Source organism: Aythya ferina (genome assembly GCF_964211825.1).
Source record: "Aythya ferina genome assembly, chromosome: 12".
Lineage (NCBI taxonomy): Eukaryota > Metazoa > Chordata > Aves > Anseriformes > Anatidae > Aythya > Aythya ferina.
Genome location: NC_140308.1, coordinates 17,366,395 through 17,387,226, shown reverse-complemented (window position 1 = coordinate 17,387,226; position 20,832 = coordinate 17,366,395). Strand labels below are relative to the sequence as shown.

Below are 20,832 nucleotides of genomic sequence, written 5' to 3'. Positions count from 1 at the left end.
ATAAAAGCTTCAGCATTGAGAAGTTGCTTCCCAAGTCTCCTCAGCATGGTCAGAGCTTGTCTTAAGGCCTGCAGCAAATGGGTGATCCTGTCCTTTCCAAAACTCCCAGTCCATCATCCTGGGTGTCAGTCTGATGATGGCTCTTGCTATTTAATTCTGATTATTCTTGTTACCCTTATTGACTGTACTGTCTTTAGTCTTCTGCTTTTGTTCATGGCTGTATTGTGTTCTGGAAAGTCCTGGAGCTGGCTGACGCCATGCCTGGAAGCGAGGCCCATTCAGACAGGGCAAGTCCCCTAGCCTGGACGCACTGATGCTGGAACAGCAGCATGCTACTGTGGCAGCCAAAGGCATAGCTTGTGCTGGGGTGTGGGCACCTTAAGTGGGTGTAACTGCTGCTGGAGAAACTAATCTGCTCCCTTTGCCTTTCCATCTCTACTCTGCTGCCACACAGTTTTACAAAACTAAAAAGAGCTTCCTGCATCCGAGTTGGTACTGACAACTATTTCTTTAAGAATAGGGTAATGCCTAACAGGAATATTTATGGTGATTTGTGACTTGACCAGGGTTTATTTGGGGTTTAAGAAAAAAGGAGGATAAATATGGCTTTATAGATAGATGGTGTGCTTTTGTGCTTTTCAGTGTTTGGCCTGGAGACCAAAGGGAGCATGCAGCACTTCACCTGGTTAGTCCTTGTGCCTCTATACAATTTTCCTCAAAAACATCTGATAGGCAGCCTGGAAAAGTTGCTGTAGTATGGTATTTGGTTGCTAGCGGGGCAGGGGATGCTGCTAAACCATTATCAGTAACACAAAGCAGAGCACTAAATTGTTGTGATATTTCTATTACTACCACATAAGTCATATAAATAATGTTGTGACCATTTTTTTGCGTTAAACATTTTATATCTTGGCATTCTTAGCCACCTAATAAATAATAGTGAGACCAGAAGGATTCGCACATGTCTTAGAGATCAACAGACCGTCCTCTAAGGTACTGAGTCAGTGCTTTGACAAGGAGGGAATCTCACTGGGATAATGTTGAAAGCAGAGAGTAGAATAACAATGAGTGTCAGGAGCACTGAATCTACAGAGGAGTTGAATAAAGAGGGCAACAGTGACAGAGACTGAACTCCAAAAGGCAGAAATAAAAAGGTTAAGTCACACACATAACTTCATACTGTCAAGAAGGTGCTGCATAAATCTGCCAAATCTGTCACAGAAATAAAAATAATAAAAAATTGTACTAACAATGGTATTTTAGGCAATATAATTCTCCCCAAAATCACATTAATTCATGATATTTTTTTCTTTTTCCTGACACTCAAAATATCTGCTGGAAAACCTCTTCTGTTCTTCAGTAAGTGCCTGTCAGACAAGGGGAAAGGACTGATGGTCTGAGGCTTCTGTTTCCAAACCTGAAGTATTTCAAGAGCCACCTCTGAAAACTGTGGTCTTTGATCAGAGGGATCCATTTTATTTTGTTGGCTCTAGTAGTCCAGCAAGTAATTAAGTAGGTAATATTTCCTATTCAGTTGTTAAAAAGTCTAGACTGCACTACAAAAAGATGCGTTTTTAAACACATTGTCTCACTTTTTTTTTTTTTTTTTTTTAACTAATATATATTGGTTTTGATTGTGTAGGTAGAAAGAACAAATAAACCACACGCTGAAACATCTTTTAACCTCAGTACCTACAAACTTGCTTGTTCTGTTTCTTGGTAGTGGCAGCAAAGCTAGAAACTGTAGCATAAAATGGACTCAGATGTTTGTTGTTTTTTTTAACCACTTGAGAGACATAAACTACCTTTTAGATTTCTCCAGTGTTATGAGGTCTTTAGACAGTCTAGAGGTTTGGATTATTGCAAGAAACTGGAAGGGGTCATTTGGATTGACCTGTGTGAGTAATTTGCTCTTTAATCTTGGTTCGTTTTTAGTTTGGTTTCTGAACCTTTCAAAGTAAGCTGCAAGTCATACCCATTAGTGGAGAAGGGCTTTCTCAAAAGCTAGGCCTAATAAAAGGTTTGTTTGGTGCAGGTTTAACTGGATAATGGTTGTTTGCTGTTTAAAGAATATAGGCTAACATGGATTTTCTCTTGGCTCCTGCAAACTCTGAGTCAGATGAGATAGTACGTTGTTAGCTAAGCGACTTTGGTTTCATATGCACGCAATCACATCTGAGTTTTTGAAGAGCCATCTTCAAAACCCCACTCTTTTCCTTAGTTCAGAAGTGGACATCAACATAGTTTCTGCCAAACTTATTTTCTATGTCAATCAGAACTTCACAGGTTAAAATAAAATAAAAGCAAGGTAGAGCAAGTTTAGCCATTAATCCTGTCTGTGCCAATGCCTCTTTGTCTGACAGAATTACAGTCACCTGTCCTCCACTGGGTAATGAGGGCAGACCAACATGCATATAGCTGCCACCTGGGTAACGGAGAAACCTGGGCATGCTTCTGTGGTAGAAGGCAGTTACAGGATGGGATGCACAAACCACTGTCCAGATGCCCAAGAAATTCAAACAGCATCTTTACTTGGACTTTAACAGAAGCTGGATCAGGCCTCCCATGAATTGTAATGAGTAGTTACATTAATCCACTGCTATGTAGCTGTGAAAATCCTGCATCCCCCTCTCTGGGATGATGATGCAAGGCTAAATCACCATGGATATTCGATTGCATTCTGGCTCATGTAGCCATAAGAGCATTACCAGGCAGCATTTTATCTCAGGCGAGTGCTCTCTACAGCACTCACAACAAATCTCAACTTATTGGAACTCCAGTGATTAAATGTTTTACAGACCCCTGCAACATCAGAAGACTCTGTGAAATAGGCATGGCTGCTTTCAATATGATCTCATAGGGATCTGATTACCATTTTGGCTCTCCTCTCACAGTCATTCAAGTGGACCTTCAAGGAAATGTAACCCTTTCACTTTCAGACTTCCTTGGTATGCAAAACACTTGCTCAAGGATAAAAATCTTGAGTGCAGAACCTGAAATGCTGGAGCCAAATGGTCAAACTGGTCATATCCATGCTGGTCTTTGACTGTGATACAGCCAGAAAAAAAGGTGAAGTGGTAGCTATGCATCTTGATTTGGAAAATTTCAGACTCTAAACTGAAAATAAAAGGTCTCTCTACAGCAGAAGGTTGGGGCTAAACACATTCCTGTTGAATCTATTATGGTAAATGTTTGACGTGAGTTCTTGTGTTGGCACCAATTATTGATAAAGTTCTGTTTGAAAGGAGTAGCTGACACTATGGTATGTGCCGAGTCCACTCACATCAAGTTGCTTAAAATGTAGTTCCTGAAGATTAACAGCGTGACCAAAGTTTATTCCCCTCCTTTTGGAGCAGGCACATTACAAATGCACATCAAAGAAAATGAGCTCTATTCTGACTTACAGTCTAAGCATGTTCCTGACAAACCACATCTGATGAAGAGTCTTAAAGAAATGGCACAAGCAATGCTGCCGGCAGCGAAACAACAAAAGGGCTGGCCCCTTCCACCAGCGAAGGGAGGCTGGTTAATCAAAGGATTTTGTACCAGGGAGAGGAACTGTGCACTTTACATTGAAGCAGTGCAGCCGAATAATACATATGCAATGACCTAGCTAGGCAGCATTCTAACAAATCACATTTAATTACCTATCTTTTCCTCTCGTGATATTCTTCTCAGTTCAACTGCAGTCTGGGAAATCAATAACAAATGTTCATTCTGAATGCCTCTATTCTTTAGCCTTGGACTAATTATGCACATTCCTACTGTCCTTATAAGGACAGGGCAGTTCTTCACTTCAAGCAATGAAACAAAGCTTGCAAAGAAAACCACCCTGGATAGCATTCAAAACAATAGGAACACAACTAATGAAGCAAGTCAATCCGTTCCTATCGTGGTGCACAGCACCTTCAGGTAAGGATGACTGGCTGCCCCATGGGCTGCCAGCACTTTCTGTGGCTGTTAAGGTGCAGGGCACCACTGCCCTTTATTTCATGGTCAGAGTGAGCTACCCACGTGGGAACCGGGGACTGCTTTGTCGTAGCGCTGGCTATTTGCTGTCACGGCTGGCCCAAATAACATTGCTTGCTGCATGGTTTCCTCACCTACAGCATAGGAATGAGCAAGCTTTTCTAAATCCCTATCAGCGGTGACTTGTGAGTGAAAAACACAACACATGCACTGTGATTATCAGTGTTGGGGGGGGGGTCATCACACCTGAGTGTGTAAAAGTCACAGGTGCAAAACAAATATGCTCTTACATAAAGTGTGCGTGTTCCTCTAAGCCACCTTCATTTGGGCACTGGGGCCTGTATTTTTTGGGCTGGAGCAAGATGTAGCATGTTTGTTTTTCTTACAGGGAACAAAATGTTTATACAAGTTCGGTGAAAAAGGCAAAGATTTTCACATATGCATGGGGAAAGTAGTAGTCTTTCTTTAAGGGAAAAAGAGCAAACTACAAGTTCCCCTGGTCTTGGCAAATCATGAGGCGTTTTTCATTTTGTAACATCAAAGTCGGCTCCTCTTCTTTGATGTCTTCGCATGCTGTTTAAGGTAAAGCATGAATGAAGAAATGTCAATCTGCAAGGTGTCCATGTAGTTTATGCTGAACACTGAAGAGGACTTGTAGATAAAAGGCAAACACAAGGTTTGATAATGAATGTCCAACAAGGAGGTGTGCATATCTAAAAGGAAACACTCAGCTGGAGAACAGCTCTGCAAACCTTAAAACTCTGCTTAGCCCAAGTTTAAGAGATTAAGAAAAAAGTGGATTTTTTTTTTTTTTTTTTTTAAGTGTTGAACCAAGAGAGGAATTCTGTAAAAATCCTTGTTGTTTTGTAAGAAATGAGGGGTCTTTCAGTGGTTTTACTTAACAATCATAAATATGCTACCCACTGCTCTCAGTTTGGTAATGTGTAATTTTCAGAAGGTACGGCGTTAACCAGGAAAAACAACAGAGAGGAAAGTACAAAATAGCACTTTATAGTTTGGAAGTTTATAGTGGTTGCTTTGTGGTGTCTTGTGTCTCAACACTCACAGAAGTTGCATTAAATAAAGAAAAGTGTCAATAATTTAATTAAGTTCTCCCCTAAGATCCAGAGGTATCATAACCTAGTAGTGATAACTAGGTTACCTGGTAGTAGGTAACACAGTGATTGTCACTCAGGAAAGCTAAGCAGTTTGGGAATGAAGGGAGAGATACCTTCTGGACCCAAACCCCATATTTTTCAGTCCCAGAACATCTCATGATATCACTAGAAACTTAGCTGTAGAAGGCTGTGTTACTGCTATATCGTGCTGCTACTGGTACCGACTTTGTGTTTCTAATTCATTGTTCCTGATGCTGGTGTAAAGGCTGGCTTGCTAAACCACGTGCACTTTGTTGGATTTACTCGCAGAGCAAGTGCACCCTGGAAAAGGAGCACCTGGGGGCTGCGATGGGAGCCGGGGCGCTGTGGCAGTCATCATCTGTGCCAAGACAGTGCTGAAGGATTTGAGTCTGAAATGTATCAATGTCTTGATATTGCCACCTCTCCACTAGGCTGAGGCTGCAAAATAGTTTTTATTGATTAACAGGACAGAGAAACCCTGCTGGAGGTGCCTGTTGTGTTAGGTGTATCTACCTAATGGCAAGTTCAGACATAGTCAGGCTCCCTTTGTGCGCGTTAACCTGTATGACACTGAAATGAGTCTTGCCCATTAGGATGAGAAATATTTGTTGGGAAATAGACATGACTGGATATTTGGTGTGTGATGGTTGAGGAATGGATTTCCACAGGGATCCAGGGAAACAGGAGGGGTTTTTTTTGTTTTGTTTGTTTGACTTTCACCATCAACTTGTGGCTCTCATGTACATTAAGAAATGCCTTGAAAAATTCAAGGATGGGGAAGCTTCCCTGGGGATAGTGTGCAGCTGCACTACCCTTTGGAGAGCTCTTGGAAAAATTCCTGCTGAAGACCACTGTGCACAGGTAGAGCCTCACTGAGCTCTCCCCTCCTGAAGCTCCAGGACCTTGTTTTGGGGTTTGAACAAGTTGTGGGAGCAAGAACAGAAGCATCTTGGGCAGTCATGAGCACAGGAGCAGAATTAAAACGGTTGTGTTTGGAACAGAAATATAGGGGTTAGTTTCTTTACTCTTGCATGAAGCTCTCCCAAAATTTGCTAATTAAATCTTGTGCTTTCAAGTTTACTTGAAGCTGCACAGTGGAAGAATATATATATATATATTTTTTTAATAATCTGACTTGTTAGGAAGAACAGGCTATCCGTAACAATAGCAGCAGCTGAAGTAATGTGTCTTGTGCTAAAATGGGACACAACATCTGAGATCTTCATGGACAAGGCCTCTTGTTGCCATTTAAAATTTAGGCTTAATTTGAAGTGCAATGGGGTTGGGTAGTTCTAAAAAAAAAAAAAGAAAACCAAAACATTTTCAAGGACTTCATTGTATTTCTGTTGCTGCGAGGGGATCCCACATACCCTCAAGCTGGCTTTACCTAGCTCTGGTTCTCGTGGCAGGGAAGCTGTTGCAGAGCAGAATTTAACACAGCCTGTAAAGCCCTGAGAATCTGAGCATACTCAGGTCATTGCTGTTGTAAAAACACTCAGCTGTACCCAGCCTGGCTGTACCCAGGATAACTTGGAAGTCTGAACACAGTCATCACACCTCTCATTGGTGTTATAGGTATTTTCTTCGCTGCAAGCCATGATAAGTTGTCGATGCACTGAATCCACTCTTCATCAACACTGTGGCTCCAGCAGATGACTGCATGGACCTTAGTATTGCATTTACAACAGTGAACTTTTAATTTAGATTATTTTGTGTGTTAAAAAAAAAAAAAAAAAATCCAGTTAATATAACTCTGGGCTGAAGCTGACAGCAGTTTTTCTCAAGTATCTTTTCAGTCAAATTAAATCCTACTCTTCTACCGCCTTTAAACTTTGTGGTCGAGCTGTTACAAAGAGACATCCACATTTGCTTTATTTGTCTGGTAGATATCCAAATATTTGCTGGGAAATATAACTTTTGAGAAGAGAGATTAGCTTTCAAGCTCTGAGTCTTTTAAATGTCAGCTCTGTGAAAACTACTGACAGTCAGTAGGTGGAGAGTTAGTATTGTCTGACAAGGATATTCGTGGGGAGCAACTTCAAAATGCAACACAGAAGAAAAGAATTTCAGGACTCTCAAAAGACTTTGGAAGCAAGAAAGTTTTACCCCTCAGCACTTGTGCAGAAGGAACCGTGTTTGTTCTCGGAGGCTTAATCACCTCGTTTTGTTATGATCCTTTCTCAGTTCAGCTTCTCCAGGCAGAGGGATTGAAATAGGACTGGCAGGGAAGGGGTGATCTTGGCATTTGTATCTTGAAAAGACAGAAGAACCACTAGACTAATTTGTTCAAGCTGTATTCTCTCTCTGTCTCTCTCAGGCTGTGGGACTGCAGTATTCTTCAATGGAGCACCACACTGCATCAGCTTCCGGTACTGATGATGATGATTTGTTGTATCATTTATATTGTAGTTGGGCCTAAAAGCCCTGTTCAGCCTCACTCGTGTGAGGACAGACCCATTACAGAATCACGGTCCTGTCGTGCTCCAGCTCAGAAGTTCAGGGCTGCCTTTTGCCAGTACCTTGTCATGGGGAATCAGATCTCTCTGCAATGAGGAGAAAGGGGGACTCTCAAAAGGGTCTTTCTTAAATTTTCTGATATATATGAGATGCTGAACACTAGAAAGTATGTGGCATGCAATGCCTCAACGTTTCCACCCCCCACTGTTTTCCATCATTTTAATCTAATCCCTTTATAGCAATTTTAATTTTTTAGCCTTAAGAGCTTTGATCTGTAGTGTCCCTCCCCCAGATAATAGCACTGATTTTGTTCTGTCCCTCCTCCTGTTCTTTTTGTCTGCCTCACACCCTCCTGTCTTTCTGCCTCCTTCCTTGTTTAGCACAGCCTCATGCCTTGCTGTGTGTGCTCAAAAACTCCTGTTAGCTGAGCGCCCAAGCACTGTCCCCTTTGCCAGCTCCTTGAGAACCTGCCACAACCTCCAGTGCAACCAGCTCCCGTGGAGCACTTTGAAGTGATCCAGCTCCTGCTGTATGTGCTGTACACCTCCTCCAAATGGTTTGCTACCCTGCTCACGCTGTAAGGCTCCATGGGCCCACCTCTATGGTGCTGAAAAATCTGGCAGAGCTTAACAAGCAATGACTGGTCCCAATAAGAAGAGCCTTCAAAGCGTGACATTTACATGCAGAAAGACACAGGGACATTTATGTGTACCAGCTGCATACATAGCACCCACCAAAGCAGGTGGATGTTGCAGTGCAGGTAAGGCTTACTGCAATGCCAGAGGAGTCCTGCACGTTGTTACTAGAGTAGCACTTTGGGGTCCTAACCCAGGCTGTGCTGTGATGCCTGTGTTACTGGCACTGTACAAATGTCTCATGCCAATCACTGTCATTAAGAGATCACAAGCTAAGCAGACAAGGTAAGTGCAGAGGGCAATGGATATGGGAAGAATTTCCAGAGCCCCACAGCCTGTCAGAGGCAGAGCTGGGACTCCAGCTCAAGGCTTTTAGTACTAATGGAGTCTCTCAGTCCTTGCTGCTGTTGACCAAAAATTGGCTGGTTTATTTATTTATCTTGTGAGCAGCCTCAGGACCTCCCAATCCTCAGCCCCTTCTGTAAGCAATGGGACCACTAGGAGCCAGGCACCTTAATCTGTTAAAGGCTTTGTGTGCTAGTTCTGGAGATCTGTGTCAGAGGGAAAAAAAAAACAACACAGTCTTCAAGAGGGGCTGTTTTGGTGCAGCAGGGAAGGCACAAGGCTCTGGGTTTATATCATATGGCTAGGTGGAGCTGCAAAATTTTGACACCCTTTGCACCACTAAATGGACCGAACCCAGGGAATGTCAGGGATTGTGCTACTTCATCTGGGTGCTTGTGTCAGAGCTTACTTCATTGGAATGTAAGTGAAATACAAAATGAGCTCCAGAGGGAATCCAAAGGTCAGTGAGCTCATTGAGAGGTGTGCTGTGCTGGGCATGGAGCTTCTGGAAGGGGAAATCCTGCCCCTAACCCACTGCAGTTCAACAAGGTGTCCATACGCATGTGGATAAAGGAGATCCAGTGGACATCAAGGCTGGGATTTTCAAAAAGCTCTTTACAAGGTTCCATATGAAAGATTGTTGAAGAAAGTGAGTTGCCATGAAATTGGCGGACAGATTATTTTAAGGTCTGAAAACTGGTTGAAAGACAGGAAGTAAAGGGCTGGACTTAAAGATTACATCTCTATTGCTGGAGACAGAAAGCTGGCCTAGGTGCACCGCAGGCCTAATCCAGCATTTCTTACATTCTTGAAGCAGCTGCAATCTTTTCCAGAATAAATTTATACAGGGGCCAAGTGAATGTCTTCCACAGCGCCTAGAAGCAACTGGGAGCATGCTGCTCTCTGTGTTCACTCAGGAGTGATTTGCAAAGGAGAGGTACCTACATTATTCAGGACCAGGAGGAGTCAACTGTGGGCCAGCCTTGTTAGCCTGATTTAGAAACTTCTGAAGGAAACCACAAGTTCCAGCCTTGTTGGATCTGGATGTTGCAGTCTTGATCTTGGAGCACCTGGCAGCTAATTTACTTGAGGAGAGACAGTTCATTTTCACTCGTTCTGAATTTTGGTTTAAAACTGCATTAGGCTGTGTAGCACTTTACCCGAGTACTCATTGTATGCCTTACTGAAGAAATAATGGGCAAATGAGCTGTTGGAGACCAAAAGGGATGATTGTAATTTTCAGTTTATTATGAGGAGAAAATACATCTGGCATGATCAAAGGCAAAAGCTTTGCCCTCCAGAGCAAAAGCAGCCCCCGTGACGAGCAGGCATATTGTGGCACACCTGGAGGTGAGCTGTGGGTCGGATGCCTGAGTCTGATTTTTGAAAATTTCCATTTAGAGGAGGGGAGAGAAAATGAGAGCAGAACCAAGGGAGGGGCAGGAGCTGGAAGGAAATTGAGTAGTGATTAAAACAGACCAAAGGATTCCACCCCCAGCAGGAGCAGCTTTGCTGCTGGGTCTCTCATGCTGCCACAAGTTTTCAAAACCAACGACAACCTTGTCTCATCACAGAACAAATAAAACAAACTTTAGCTCCTGCTCAGTCTCTCTCTTGGAACATGAATTTCCAGTGTCAGTCAAGTTGGTTTTTGTTGTTGTTTGTTTGTTTTGTTTTGTTTTTTGACAGAAGCAAGAAGATTTTTCCAGCATGTGATGGAAGAGAGGGGGAGTGATGTAGAATCAGCCTCCTTGTAATCTGAGGCACTGGGAACTGTATTTTTTAAGTATGTTTGCCTCCCGAAATGGGAGTCTGGGAGATGAGCAGAGCAGGAACACATGGTTCTGTGATACTGAGGCAGCTGGAACTGTAAGTAAAAAGTATTACTTTAAGGAACTGTGAGCCCAAAATTTGATATCACATGGTATCGTGAATAAAGAGGAGAATCCTTTAAATAACCCAATAGAAGAAGGGGCCATCTGGAGCTGTGACCAGAGGTTTCTGAAATTACAGGAGACAATTAAATAAACAAATTTAAGGTAAAGTTACAGAAAGTGTATGCTATCGTGGAACGTCAGTGAAACAAAGACAAAGATCAGACAGCCTTATTTGTGAGAATCAGAGGTCTTCATGCTCTTGATGTGTTTAACAGTTCTCTGGTAAATTCAAGCAGAGGAGGTGCTCTTTCATCCTGTATGACAAAACCAGGATGATACTACATTCCTTGTGAAAATAAGATGTATGTGAATGTCATTTAAGTTCCTTCAGGTCCAGCAGAGAAAAAGTTGCAAGAGAGGAGAAGCATGATGGAATTAGAAAATACCTGCTCAGAGCATTAGACTTTGGTGAAAATTGTCTTTCGCAGAGGTTTCATTGCTCAGGGTTTGTACAAACCAGGCACCAGCGGTGTGCTCTGGGCTGTGACTGGGTACGAGTGCAGAAGCTGGACAGCTTTCTGTGGGCCTTGGGTCTCACCAAAAAGGTGCTGCCTGGGAACTCGGGGTTAGCAGGATGGAGAGCAGTGCTGCAGGGACTCCATGCTGTATCGGCACATACCCAACTCCGATTTACCCTGCTCTGTTGCTCTGTGGAGGGCCATTGGCTCAGGGTGGGGAGAGCCCTGGAGCAATCTGAGAAGATTAAAGAGGCTTAAGTAGACCTTGACTGGAGTGAAAACAATAGCTAAGCCTGACCACCCACTCCAGGTATTTCTGCAATGAGGAGGAGTGCTGAGAACTAAAAATCTGACAATGATAACAACTGGATTATCGCATAGTGGATACACCACATCCCACAAAGTTGATACTTATGTCTCATCCATGCTAACAGGAGTTCTGGCTCCCTGCACCATTTCTGATTTCCAGTGTCTGAAAGCAGGCTGACAAGAACCAAGCAGGTCAGCTCTGGTGCTTTTAAACACTCTGATTGCTTCTCTTTTTATTTTGCAAATGTCATATCAAAGAAAAGGAAACAGATCCAACTCCAGGCTTGGAGGTTGGGGGAGGCATTCAGTGAAGGTGTTATAATTTAAGTTCCAGGTTAAGCCACCGAATAAACCTAAAGTGAGGCCAGAGTGTTCAGAAAAAAGCTTGGAAAAGTTTCCTTTTTTTTTTTTTCTTTTTTTTTTTTCTTTTTTTTTTTCTTTTTTTTTTTTTCTTTTTTTTTTTTTCTTTAGATGTGTTGTAACTTGGTATTAGAGATGCTCTTAATTCTTCATGTACAGTGGATGCAGACTTCCAAATCATTCAGCTCTATTCATGCTGAATTATTGCCACATGGAGTGGAAGACAGTGAATAGCTCCCTTACCTTACTCTCCCCTTTTTAAGGTTTCCCCTCCTCCTCCCATTGATGTAGGGAACATAGCACTAAAGTTTCATCAGATCTAATGAAGTCTTGCCCTTTACAGATCCCAATTCAATTCTTTTTTTCCCCCTTCTCTCTGAAGCACTCCTTGGTAAAACAACTAAGCTGTATTAGGTTCTATTTTAAAATGGTCTGCTGCTGACAGCTTCAGCTCTACAAGCAGTTGAAAATGGCTGGCAAACCTTTATACAAACAGCATGCAAAACATCACACAAAGCCTAGGGAAGAAATGGCTTTAGATGTAGGGATTATAAAAGAGTGAATACAATTTTAAGATAAAATACAAGTGATTAAGTTAATGATGGATAATTTCACCAGTTTGAAAACTATAATTAATAGGAATTAATTGTATATTTAGAAGTTTAGCATAGCTCCACTAAAAATGCTACATCAAACATAATGATATTGGAAGCCTATATAATGAAGAAATGATCCAGATGTTCATGAAAGCTTATAAAGCATTAGAAAAAAAGGGGCTGCATGAAGAAGCTCTAATGATAAAAAGATGCCACTTGCTGTTCTGCTCTTCTTTTAAATACATCCTTTCTGAAATAATGATTATCATTTGTACTTTCATCTTAAGTTAAATAGCATATGGCTTTGGCTGATTAAAGCCCCCTCCTGGTATTAATCAGCATCTTAGTATCATGTTTCTAATGGAGGCAGCAGTTGCCCTGCTGATATTGTAAGCTTTTTAACAACATCTAAGTCTGTGGATCACTGCTGCTGGCAAGAAATAGCTTTGAGCCTCCTATGTATGAGACTATTGCAAAGATGTCACTTACAGGTGCAGTTTATATGAACTTCTACAGCATACTGTGTCTTAAATGTTTGCTGAAACTTGAAGTTTAATAATAGTCTTAAATAAATAGTTACCTGTTTTCAAAAGAAAACCAGACAACTTTTGAGCACGGGAGTGTTTGACAGAGAGAGGCATCCTGGAACCAGAGATGCCATGCTGCAGGGAGCTGTTGGTGTGCGTTTGAGCAGCTATCGGTCACGAAGTCCACCCGCACGGCATCAGGTCAGCCTGAGCCCAGGCAGGCCAGTGGCATTGCTCACAACCTGGCCTCCGGTGGCTGCGGGGCGGCTTCACGCAGCAACGGCCTCCTGTGGTGGCTGAGCTCGGTTTGGGAGTGCTGTAGGTTTGTCACAGCATCACTGAGCACCGAGGGAGAGCTGCAGCAGTGCCATGGTGTCAGCTCACACCGACACCCACCGTGTGGCTGTTCCTTGTTAGCAGTGTGTGCTTGCACAGCACCAGCCTGGATGGAGCCTGGTGAGGCCAATTTTCACCATCTCCTTTTCTGTGCATGAAGCAATTCTGAATATCTGTTGTCTTGTGCATTGTAGCTAGAATTGAGTTTAGATTTAAGCATACTTTCCCAGAGCTGGCATTTGTGGCTTAGCACCTGGGAATACCATTGGACGTTGCTCCCATTTGCTGTTCAATATAGCTACCCTAAGGCTTTGTGGATGCACAAAATCCTACAATTCTCCACTCCTTTTCTGCCTGGATTGCTGTTTTAGAAAGAGCAACTTGACGAATAAATTCTAGCAAGGCAACATGATCATAACTCTATAGTTGCCACCTTCTTTGTTAGCTCCCATCTCTCTTTTCTCACTTGTAAAAGTAATCACAACTGCGTGGTTAATCTCTGTCATTTTGTACATGGCTGTTATTAACCTAATGTTTTATCCTTCTCTTTGGGAACTTCTAAGCTTCCTCGATCACTGTCCACCACATCCATGCTGATTATATAACACGACTCGCAAGAGCTTTGGATACTTTAGCTGTTGTGCTTCATTTATCTTGCACATTTTTCCTGTAATATATCCCAATGCTGCTCAGTCCCACAGGTTATTTTACATTTTGAACCTTTGGCAGGCATGTTTCAACTTGAATTATTTCAATTCTAAAAACATCTGCAATAATTTGACTTTCCTGCATTTTCGATTGTTATAGTAATTTTTAACTGTTTTTTAATTTATGTTTCAACCACTCTCCATTTTGTTTTAGAATAAACTAATCACTAGGATCTTTTTTTTTTTTTTTTTTTTGGTTTCCTGGCTGTGTTTTCTAGAAGGGAAAATATCATTATATCTTTACTAATAATATTTGCCTTGTTGATAACCATTGACCACCTAAGCACTTTAAACTATTTCTCTTTTGAATGGTAGGCCATAGGAATCATACTCCCGCTCTGAACACAGAGTAAATTAGGCAAATCATTTCATTTCTTTTTTTTTAGTCAGAATTGCTGGTATTAGGGCCAATTTACTCCTCAGAAGAGCTCCTCTTGGCAGCATAATGTCTTTTTATTTAGTTGTTTGCCATCTGTAACTTGTTTCTGCTCTATTTCTTTATTGGCTATTGATGAGGTCAAGATGGTGATTTGGTAGTTGCTGCCGACCACCTGTTTTTTGGCTCATCAGCCCACGTGGTTGCCACATCACGTAGGTACTGCAGAACCTGTCTCTGTCCAGGGGTTTACTCGTAATCGATTTCCTTACAAGCCACAGGGAAGTCCTTCTGCCACCACCCCATCTTCCTGCCGGCGACGTGCTTGCGATCCCACAAAGCCGATGTTCCAAAATGACACTTTTCAAAGGCTGTGCAAATTTCCGCCAGCCTTTCCATAAGCAACAAAAGAATCCGCTTCCTGTTTAAAAAGAACCACTGACATTGTGTTTCAGTTAATAACCAACCACACATGCCTTTTTGCAAAAAATCCTCTTTGATCAGTACAGTGCCTTCATTTTTCTTCCCCACTAATTTGCCATTACTCAGTTAAAAGAGTAGAACATGGAGGTACCACTGGCCAGGAAGTGAGTGGCAGCTCTTGCACTGTGGAGGGCATCTGTGTTTGAGAACTGGAAAATGGAGCGTTTCTCACAGCTTTCTCAAAGAGAATTTTAGCAGTGGCATCACCACCGCAGTTCTAGCAACTCTGCATTTTCTAATGGTGAGAATTAGAGTCTGGAGACAGAAAACATCATTGTCTCACCTTTTGTTTTCCCTTCCCTCTCTTAATGAGAAAGTACTATTCTTGGTGATTTTTTAGTGGCACCTACAAACTTACTCATGAAGCATTACCACACTGTGCTAAGTGCTATAAAATCATTAAGGTGCATTTCTTTCAGTGTCATGTCTTTGCTTACAGGACTGCTATTCAGCCACTGAATTTCACACAGCTGCTTTACGGAGGAAGCAGAGCTGACTCAAGCAGCATGGAAGTTCCGGCCCAGTTACTTGGTAGCTTCTTTCTTCAGTGGGTACGTAACAATCCATTTGTTTTGCTTGATATCAGGAATAAATTTGAGGAAGTAAATATGCCTAATATTTGAAGAAAACGTATTTGCAGAACATTTCAACTTTCCTCAGTCTTTATTTCCTCTGGGGCTACTGACCACATGAACCTCTGAACACGTCAGCTGAAGCCTTCCTCCAGGAGCTCAAATGGCAGAAGAGACTGCACATTTTCAGTAGTGCAATGTAGTGAGTTTACTTTAAGCTACACAGTATGCATGCTACTAAGAATCTGCTCCTCAGCTTTCTTTTGGATTCCTTATAATCTTCAGATTCACAAATGTTCCACTAATAATATACACAATGGTCCTGTCAGTCTTCATGCAGAGTCTGTGTAGCTATAAATTGCATGACATGACAATTATTATGCAATTTGGGGGTTGTGGAAGCCGTAAACATCATAATAATCAGATTTAAATACTCAGTGCTCCAACAAATTAGGCATGATTATAGTGAGTTGAGTTCTGTCTTGAATGCAAATGCAATTTCATCCAACTCTAATAGCAAGTCCATAAAAGTACACAGAGAGAGTATGTGGCTCACGAAGTATTTTTGAAAATGAAAATGTTGTATATATTAATGAACACAAAATAAAACCTAGGGGGAAATATAAATATAGTTCGTGATGCTTATCTCAGGGATAATGGTTTAGATTTTTTACTTCTGGAACAGCTAGCATTTCAAAAACTAAATATTTGATTCATGTAGTTTGTTTTATTTATATTAAACATTCTCCACGTGTCCAAATTTATCCCTTTGCTGTAGACTTGCATTTCTTGCATTCTGCTTGCATCCTTATCTTGTTGGATGAAGCTGCAGTGCTGCATAGGCCTTGCAGGGGCCTCTGCACAACCACCAATGCCACGTACCTGTACCAGGCAGACGTTCAGTGTGCATACCTGTCTGTGCTTCTCTGGGCTTCTGCTTGTCACCTGGGGTACTGTAGTGTGTAGGAGCTCTAATTGTGGGCTAGTAACCCCAGATCTAATTCAAAGAAAGAACAAAAAGCCAGTCCATTTGTCAAAAGCTGCCATTTCTAAGACAAGAGAAAGCAGATGGATGGGGACAGGCAGGGCATAAAGGGAAGCAATGACAGTATTGATCTGTATGACTGTGTACTCCGCTGCATGTTGTATTTACTTGTCTCCTTCACAGTGTGTGAGGGCTATGGGGAGGGTATCTTTACACAGACTGGCTTAGCTTTGTGCTGGGACAGGCAGCTCAAAACTGAGGGTATATGAAGGACAAAATTCCCATTTGGGCTTAGGAGAGAATAGTGACTGTAGGTAGCTAGTAGTGCTTGTCAAGAGATGAGGGAGAAGCATAGATGAAATGTTTTTAACATCCAAATTCTGCTTACTCAGCATTCTCAACTGTTTTGTGTTGTGATCTTGCAGATGAATACAGAACCTGTCCTGCAGCATGCTGCACTCACCACAGGGCTGTTTGGGAAATGCCAGGAAGAGCTTCGATCCGTGGCTGGCAGATGAACCCTTGGAGCACAAGACACGCAGCATGCATTGTCATCCTGATCGAGGAAGGACATCACAATGAGCACTTTAAAGGTAAAAAAGAAACGGGAAAGCCCAGGGTACTATCTTAGAAAGAACAGAGTTGTCAACAGAAATTGGAGTAGCCCCTAAGCTAAGCATTTCTGTCCCACGTACATACACACTCTTGTCATTTTCTCCCCCTTTCACCATCTCCTTTAACATACGCTAGCTATGATGGACAAAGCCTAGGGGTGTAGCTATGTATTTCCCCTTACCATCTGCAGCCGCAACAGCTAGAGGAGTAGTCACCAAGTGCTTCAGAGGTGATACCAATGACATGTGCTAGGTGGTCCATCCGGGAGTGTTTCAGAACAACCCAGGCACTACTCCACTTCTGAGACATGGTGCATCACTCGTGCTGTGGCCTGTCTGAGCTGGGGAATTGTGCACCATTTTAGCTATTGCACTAAAAGACTGGCCGCAACAGAAGCTAAAGTGAGTTAAGTATCAGCCCATTGCATATCTTCTATAAGCAGAAACATTTGCAGTGATCAGTCAGCAGTTTATTGGCTAAGATCAACAACTGAGATAACTACAAATAAGTGGCTTTGCAGCCTTTTCTTCTAGTATGTCTTTTGCAATCAGTATGAATTATTACAGTGGGTTTCAAGAGGTACATAGAAAGTTCAGCTAACAAGCAAATAGATATAAAAGAAAAGGATAAAGGGAAAGCCAATGTTAATGGCTTTTCCTTACCAAAGACAGCTGGAGTTCATAACTGTATCACTATTAGTCTGCACAGTGTCATTGTCAGTCTGAAGACAAAAAAAAATCAATGTGCATTTTCTTTGAAAACAGAAGAATGCAAGAACTAGATTAGGATAGATTAGTTCAAATATCTGGTCTGATGGCAAATAACATTGGGATCAGAGAAATGAGAATGCTGTATGAACTCTGGCCAGAAATTCCACATTTACTAGAAATCCAGTAGTGCTGTTGTTCTCCACAGAGATGATGTGATCCTCAGCACTGTCCTAACTGCTCACTTCTCCCAGGACATGGAAAAGGTTTCAAAAGTGAAATCTTCCAGAGAGATGTACCCCCATTTTAGCCAGGACATTTTATGCTGTGACTACAGATGCTTTCATTATTTAGAGTAAGTGTTCAAAGAGTCTTTAAGAAAGACCTTAGTTCTAAGCTAGTACTTGCTCTCAGCCAACATCCCAGTATGACCCCAGTTGGAACTAGGCTGGTGAAGGTGTGCTATACTTTTGAATATGATGATCTCTATACTTTTTCTAAAGGTAGGGACCTCTTGATCAGATTTCAACATGTATAATGTCATTGTTAAATCCCCCTTTGCTGACCTAGCCATTACTTGCTTCTTTTGCTGCACAGAAAGGCTATAGTGTTGTTGTGTCCCAGCTGGTGCCCATGGTCTGTGCAGTTCCTGCAATGCAGCACTGCCAACTCCAGCAAATTAAAGGCAAACCTCACAACATTTTGTTAATACTTCAGTTCTTTGACTCAAATGATTAGGTGAAAATCTGAGTTTTCATTAAAAAGTAAGCACCTCATTTTATAAAAATGGATATGGAGAAAAACTTGATTATATATACTTTTATAGGATTGGAATGTATCAGGCACAATATAAAATGAAATGTATTATATTTTTAGAATACTCCTGAGTTTTTAGACCTGACTGGCATGTTTTTAAGTTTTGGTTTTACATAATCAAAGTGTAGGAATTTTGAAAATATTTGTGCAGTGTTTCATGAGGTAGTGCTATTTGAATCAATTTTGCTTAATACTGGAAGCATTTGGTGGGCTAAAATTTCTAAAGGATAAATAATTGTTTTATTATTTATTTAGTAGATAAATGATGTGATGGGAATACATCATATTCCTTTTTCTGAAAGTTAATTTAGAAATATCCCATCATATGCAATGTAGAAAGTAGACTTTCAGTTCAGTATTAATGTACATACTTCTTCATGTCTTAAGATAAAATATCTCCAAATATGAAATAAATATTAAAAAAACCTTCCAGTATTATTCCCACATGTGATAGAAGAGCCTGTAATCTCTTGATAAGGTAGTAACTGACCGTGAAAGGGAAAGAAATGACAGGTCTAGTTCTGGGAATGCCTTAGGAGAAACCTTCCCAAGACAGACTGTATGACTCTTAGCAGGTTTTTTTTTGTCCTTCCGAGAGGTTTCTTAACAAGAACTTGGGACTGGCCATCACTCTCTTTTTGGATGCAACTTCTTCTTGGTTCTCAAGCTATATGTTGTTCTGGTATCGAGTCTCTACAAATTTCCCCACCTCATCAACTGGCAGTGGAATCAGCACTAATTTTATTGTGTGTGCTATCTCCCTTCTATTTAGGGATCAAAATTAATAAAGAAAGAAAGAAAAACTTCTAAAACAACTACTGCCACCTAGTGTCGTAGCAAACTCAGAAAACCCCAGACAGGCAGCTCAAGCTCTTCCCACTGGAAAAATCCTTGGCGGTAAATCCCATTTCCATTGATTTCAATTGGCACTGACTTCATCAGATGTTAATATTACAGCTTGTTTAGCAAAAGCTATATATTTTCCTTCACTATATCCAGGGAAATAGTTTTACACAGGATACCTAAGAATCTGTGTGTGTGCATTGATGTGATGACAGATAATTTAATTGTATTCTGCAGTTTTACACTAATGCAGATGGGGTTACTACTTGGCAGACCGTGGTAGGGTGTGATAGTGGTGTCAAAAGTGAAGAAATGTGTCCACTGGCTCATCATGTGCCAGCTTCAGAAAGCTGTCTCTCAGCAAAATCTTTTAAGATGTATTTGCCATACTGAGATAAATATCACCATTCATTAACATATTTTAAGGGATTGTAATGAGTATATTATACCTCATTTTCTTACGGTAGAAAATCCTTAAACTAGATTTTAGCAGAAGGAATTTGTGTTGCAGTGTTCTCTTCAGAATGATACAACTCTTAATGATCCTTTCTGTTGAATAAAAACTATTATGAGATGAAGCATACCAGAAGATATTAATTACACATCGTGATGCTTGTGGCAATAATTCCGATTTAAATGAATCGCACCATTTATTTATGTGAGGCTTGATACACTGTGTGCTGTTAAGTACCCTTTCTACAAGACAAAAGCTCAGTCAGAACAGTGTTATCACCACTTACCTCTAATGGCTGGATGCTGAAAGCCAAGTAAGATAATCTCTGTCCGGTCTGAGGTTTTACCAGTAATGAAATCCACTGAGATTTCTGCAAATGCTTTGGACTCAACTTGTGCCTGTTCTCTGAGGTCCTCAGTGGTCTTAGAATTTAAGTAATCCTCCAAAAAATCCTGCATTAACTTCGTTCATATTATTGAATACACTTTGTAGACTGTTTAAGTAAGGTGGAAAAACATCTATGCTTGATTTTATCCATGGGAACTATACTTGAAAGTATGTACCTACAATGTTTCAGCGTTAGCTGCAGAGCTGGGGGCCAGCATCCGAAAGTTTTGTCTGTATTTCCTGTTCTTGGATCAGCACACTGCTCAAATTCCTGTAGCAGGGTTTAGAAAATGAAAGGAAACGGGTCACCAATAGTCAATACTGTGAAAAGAGTAGGAAATGTTGAGAATCCTGAGTGAATGCTTTATCTGTTCCTCAGAGGACTGGGAAGTAATAGCCGACATGGCACACACATTCTAGAGCAGTTCATGACCTCTTCATTTATGAAAAAGCCAAAGTAACTAAAATTGCAAAGGAACATCTTGTTGCATAGCTTAGTGATCAGCAGCAGATCTGGGAAAATTTAGAACAGCAACCTGAGAACAGTCTATGAACTGAGAAGGGCATAAAAACTGGAAGAGCTCCTGATGCAGGAAAAATGGTGAGCAGCTGATGAATATTCCCTGAAGTTTAGCATGTGCGCAGTCTGTGCTGCATTGGCATACTAGCACTGAGAGATTAAAGGTCTATTTTCCACAAACCCTTAATTCCTACTGCTTTGAAAAATTGAGGTGCATTTTCTCTTACACAGAGTATTAGTCCATGCTCCACATAATGTCCTGTTATTTTGGCGGTGTTGCACATGAAGATGTGATAATC

General features: G+C 41.3%; 1 long non-coding RNA gene across 1 annotated transcript; it reads left to right on the top strand.

The window, feature by feature from the left end:
• The first annotated feature begins 4,278 nt into the window (after positions 1-4,278).
• On the top strand, positions 4,279-19,750 carry LOC311443657. Its single transcript, XR_014697384.1, has 4 exons — positions 4,279-4,551; positions 15,074-15,185; positions 16,617-16,784; positions 18,926-19,750. It is a non-coding gene; the product is annotated as an uncharacterized lncRNA (long non-coding RNA).
• The last annotated feature ends 1,082 nt before the right edge of the window (positions 19,751-20,832 follow it).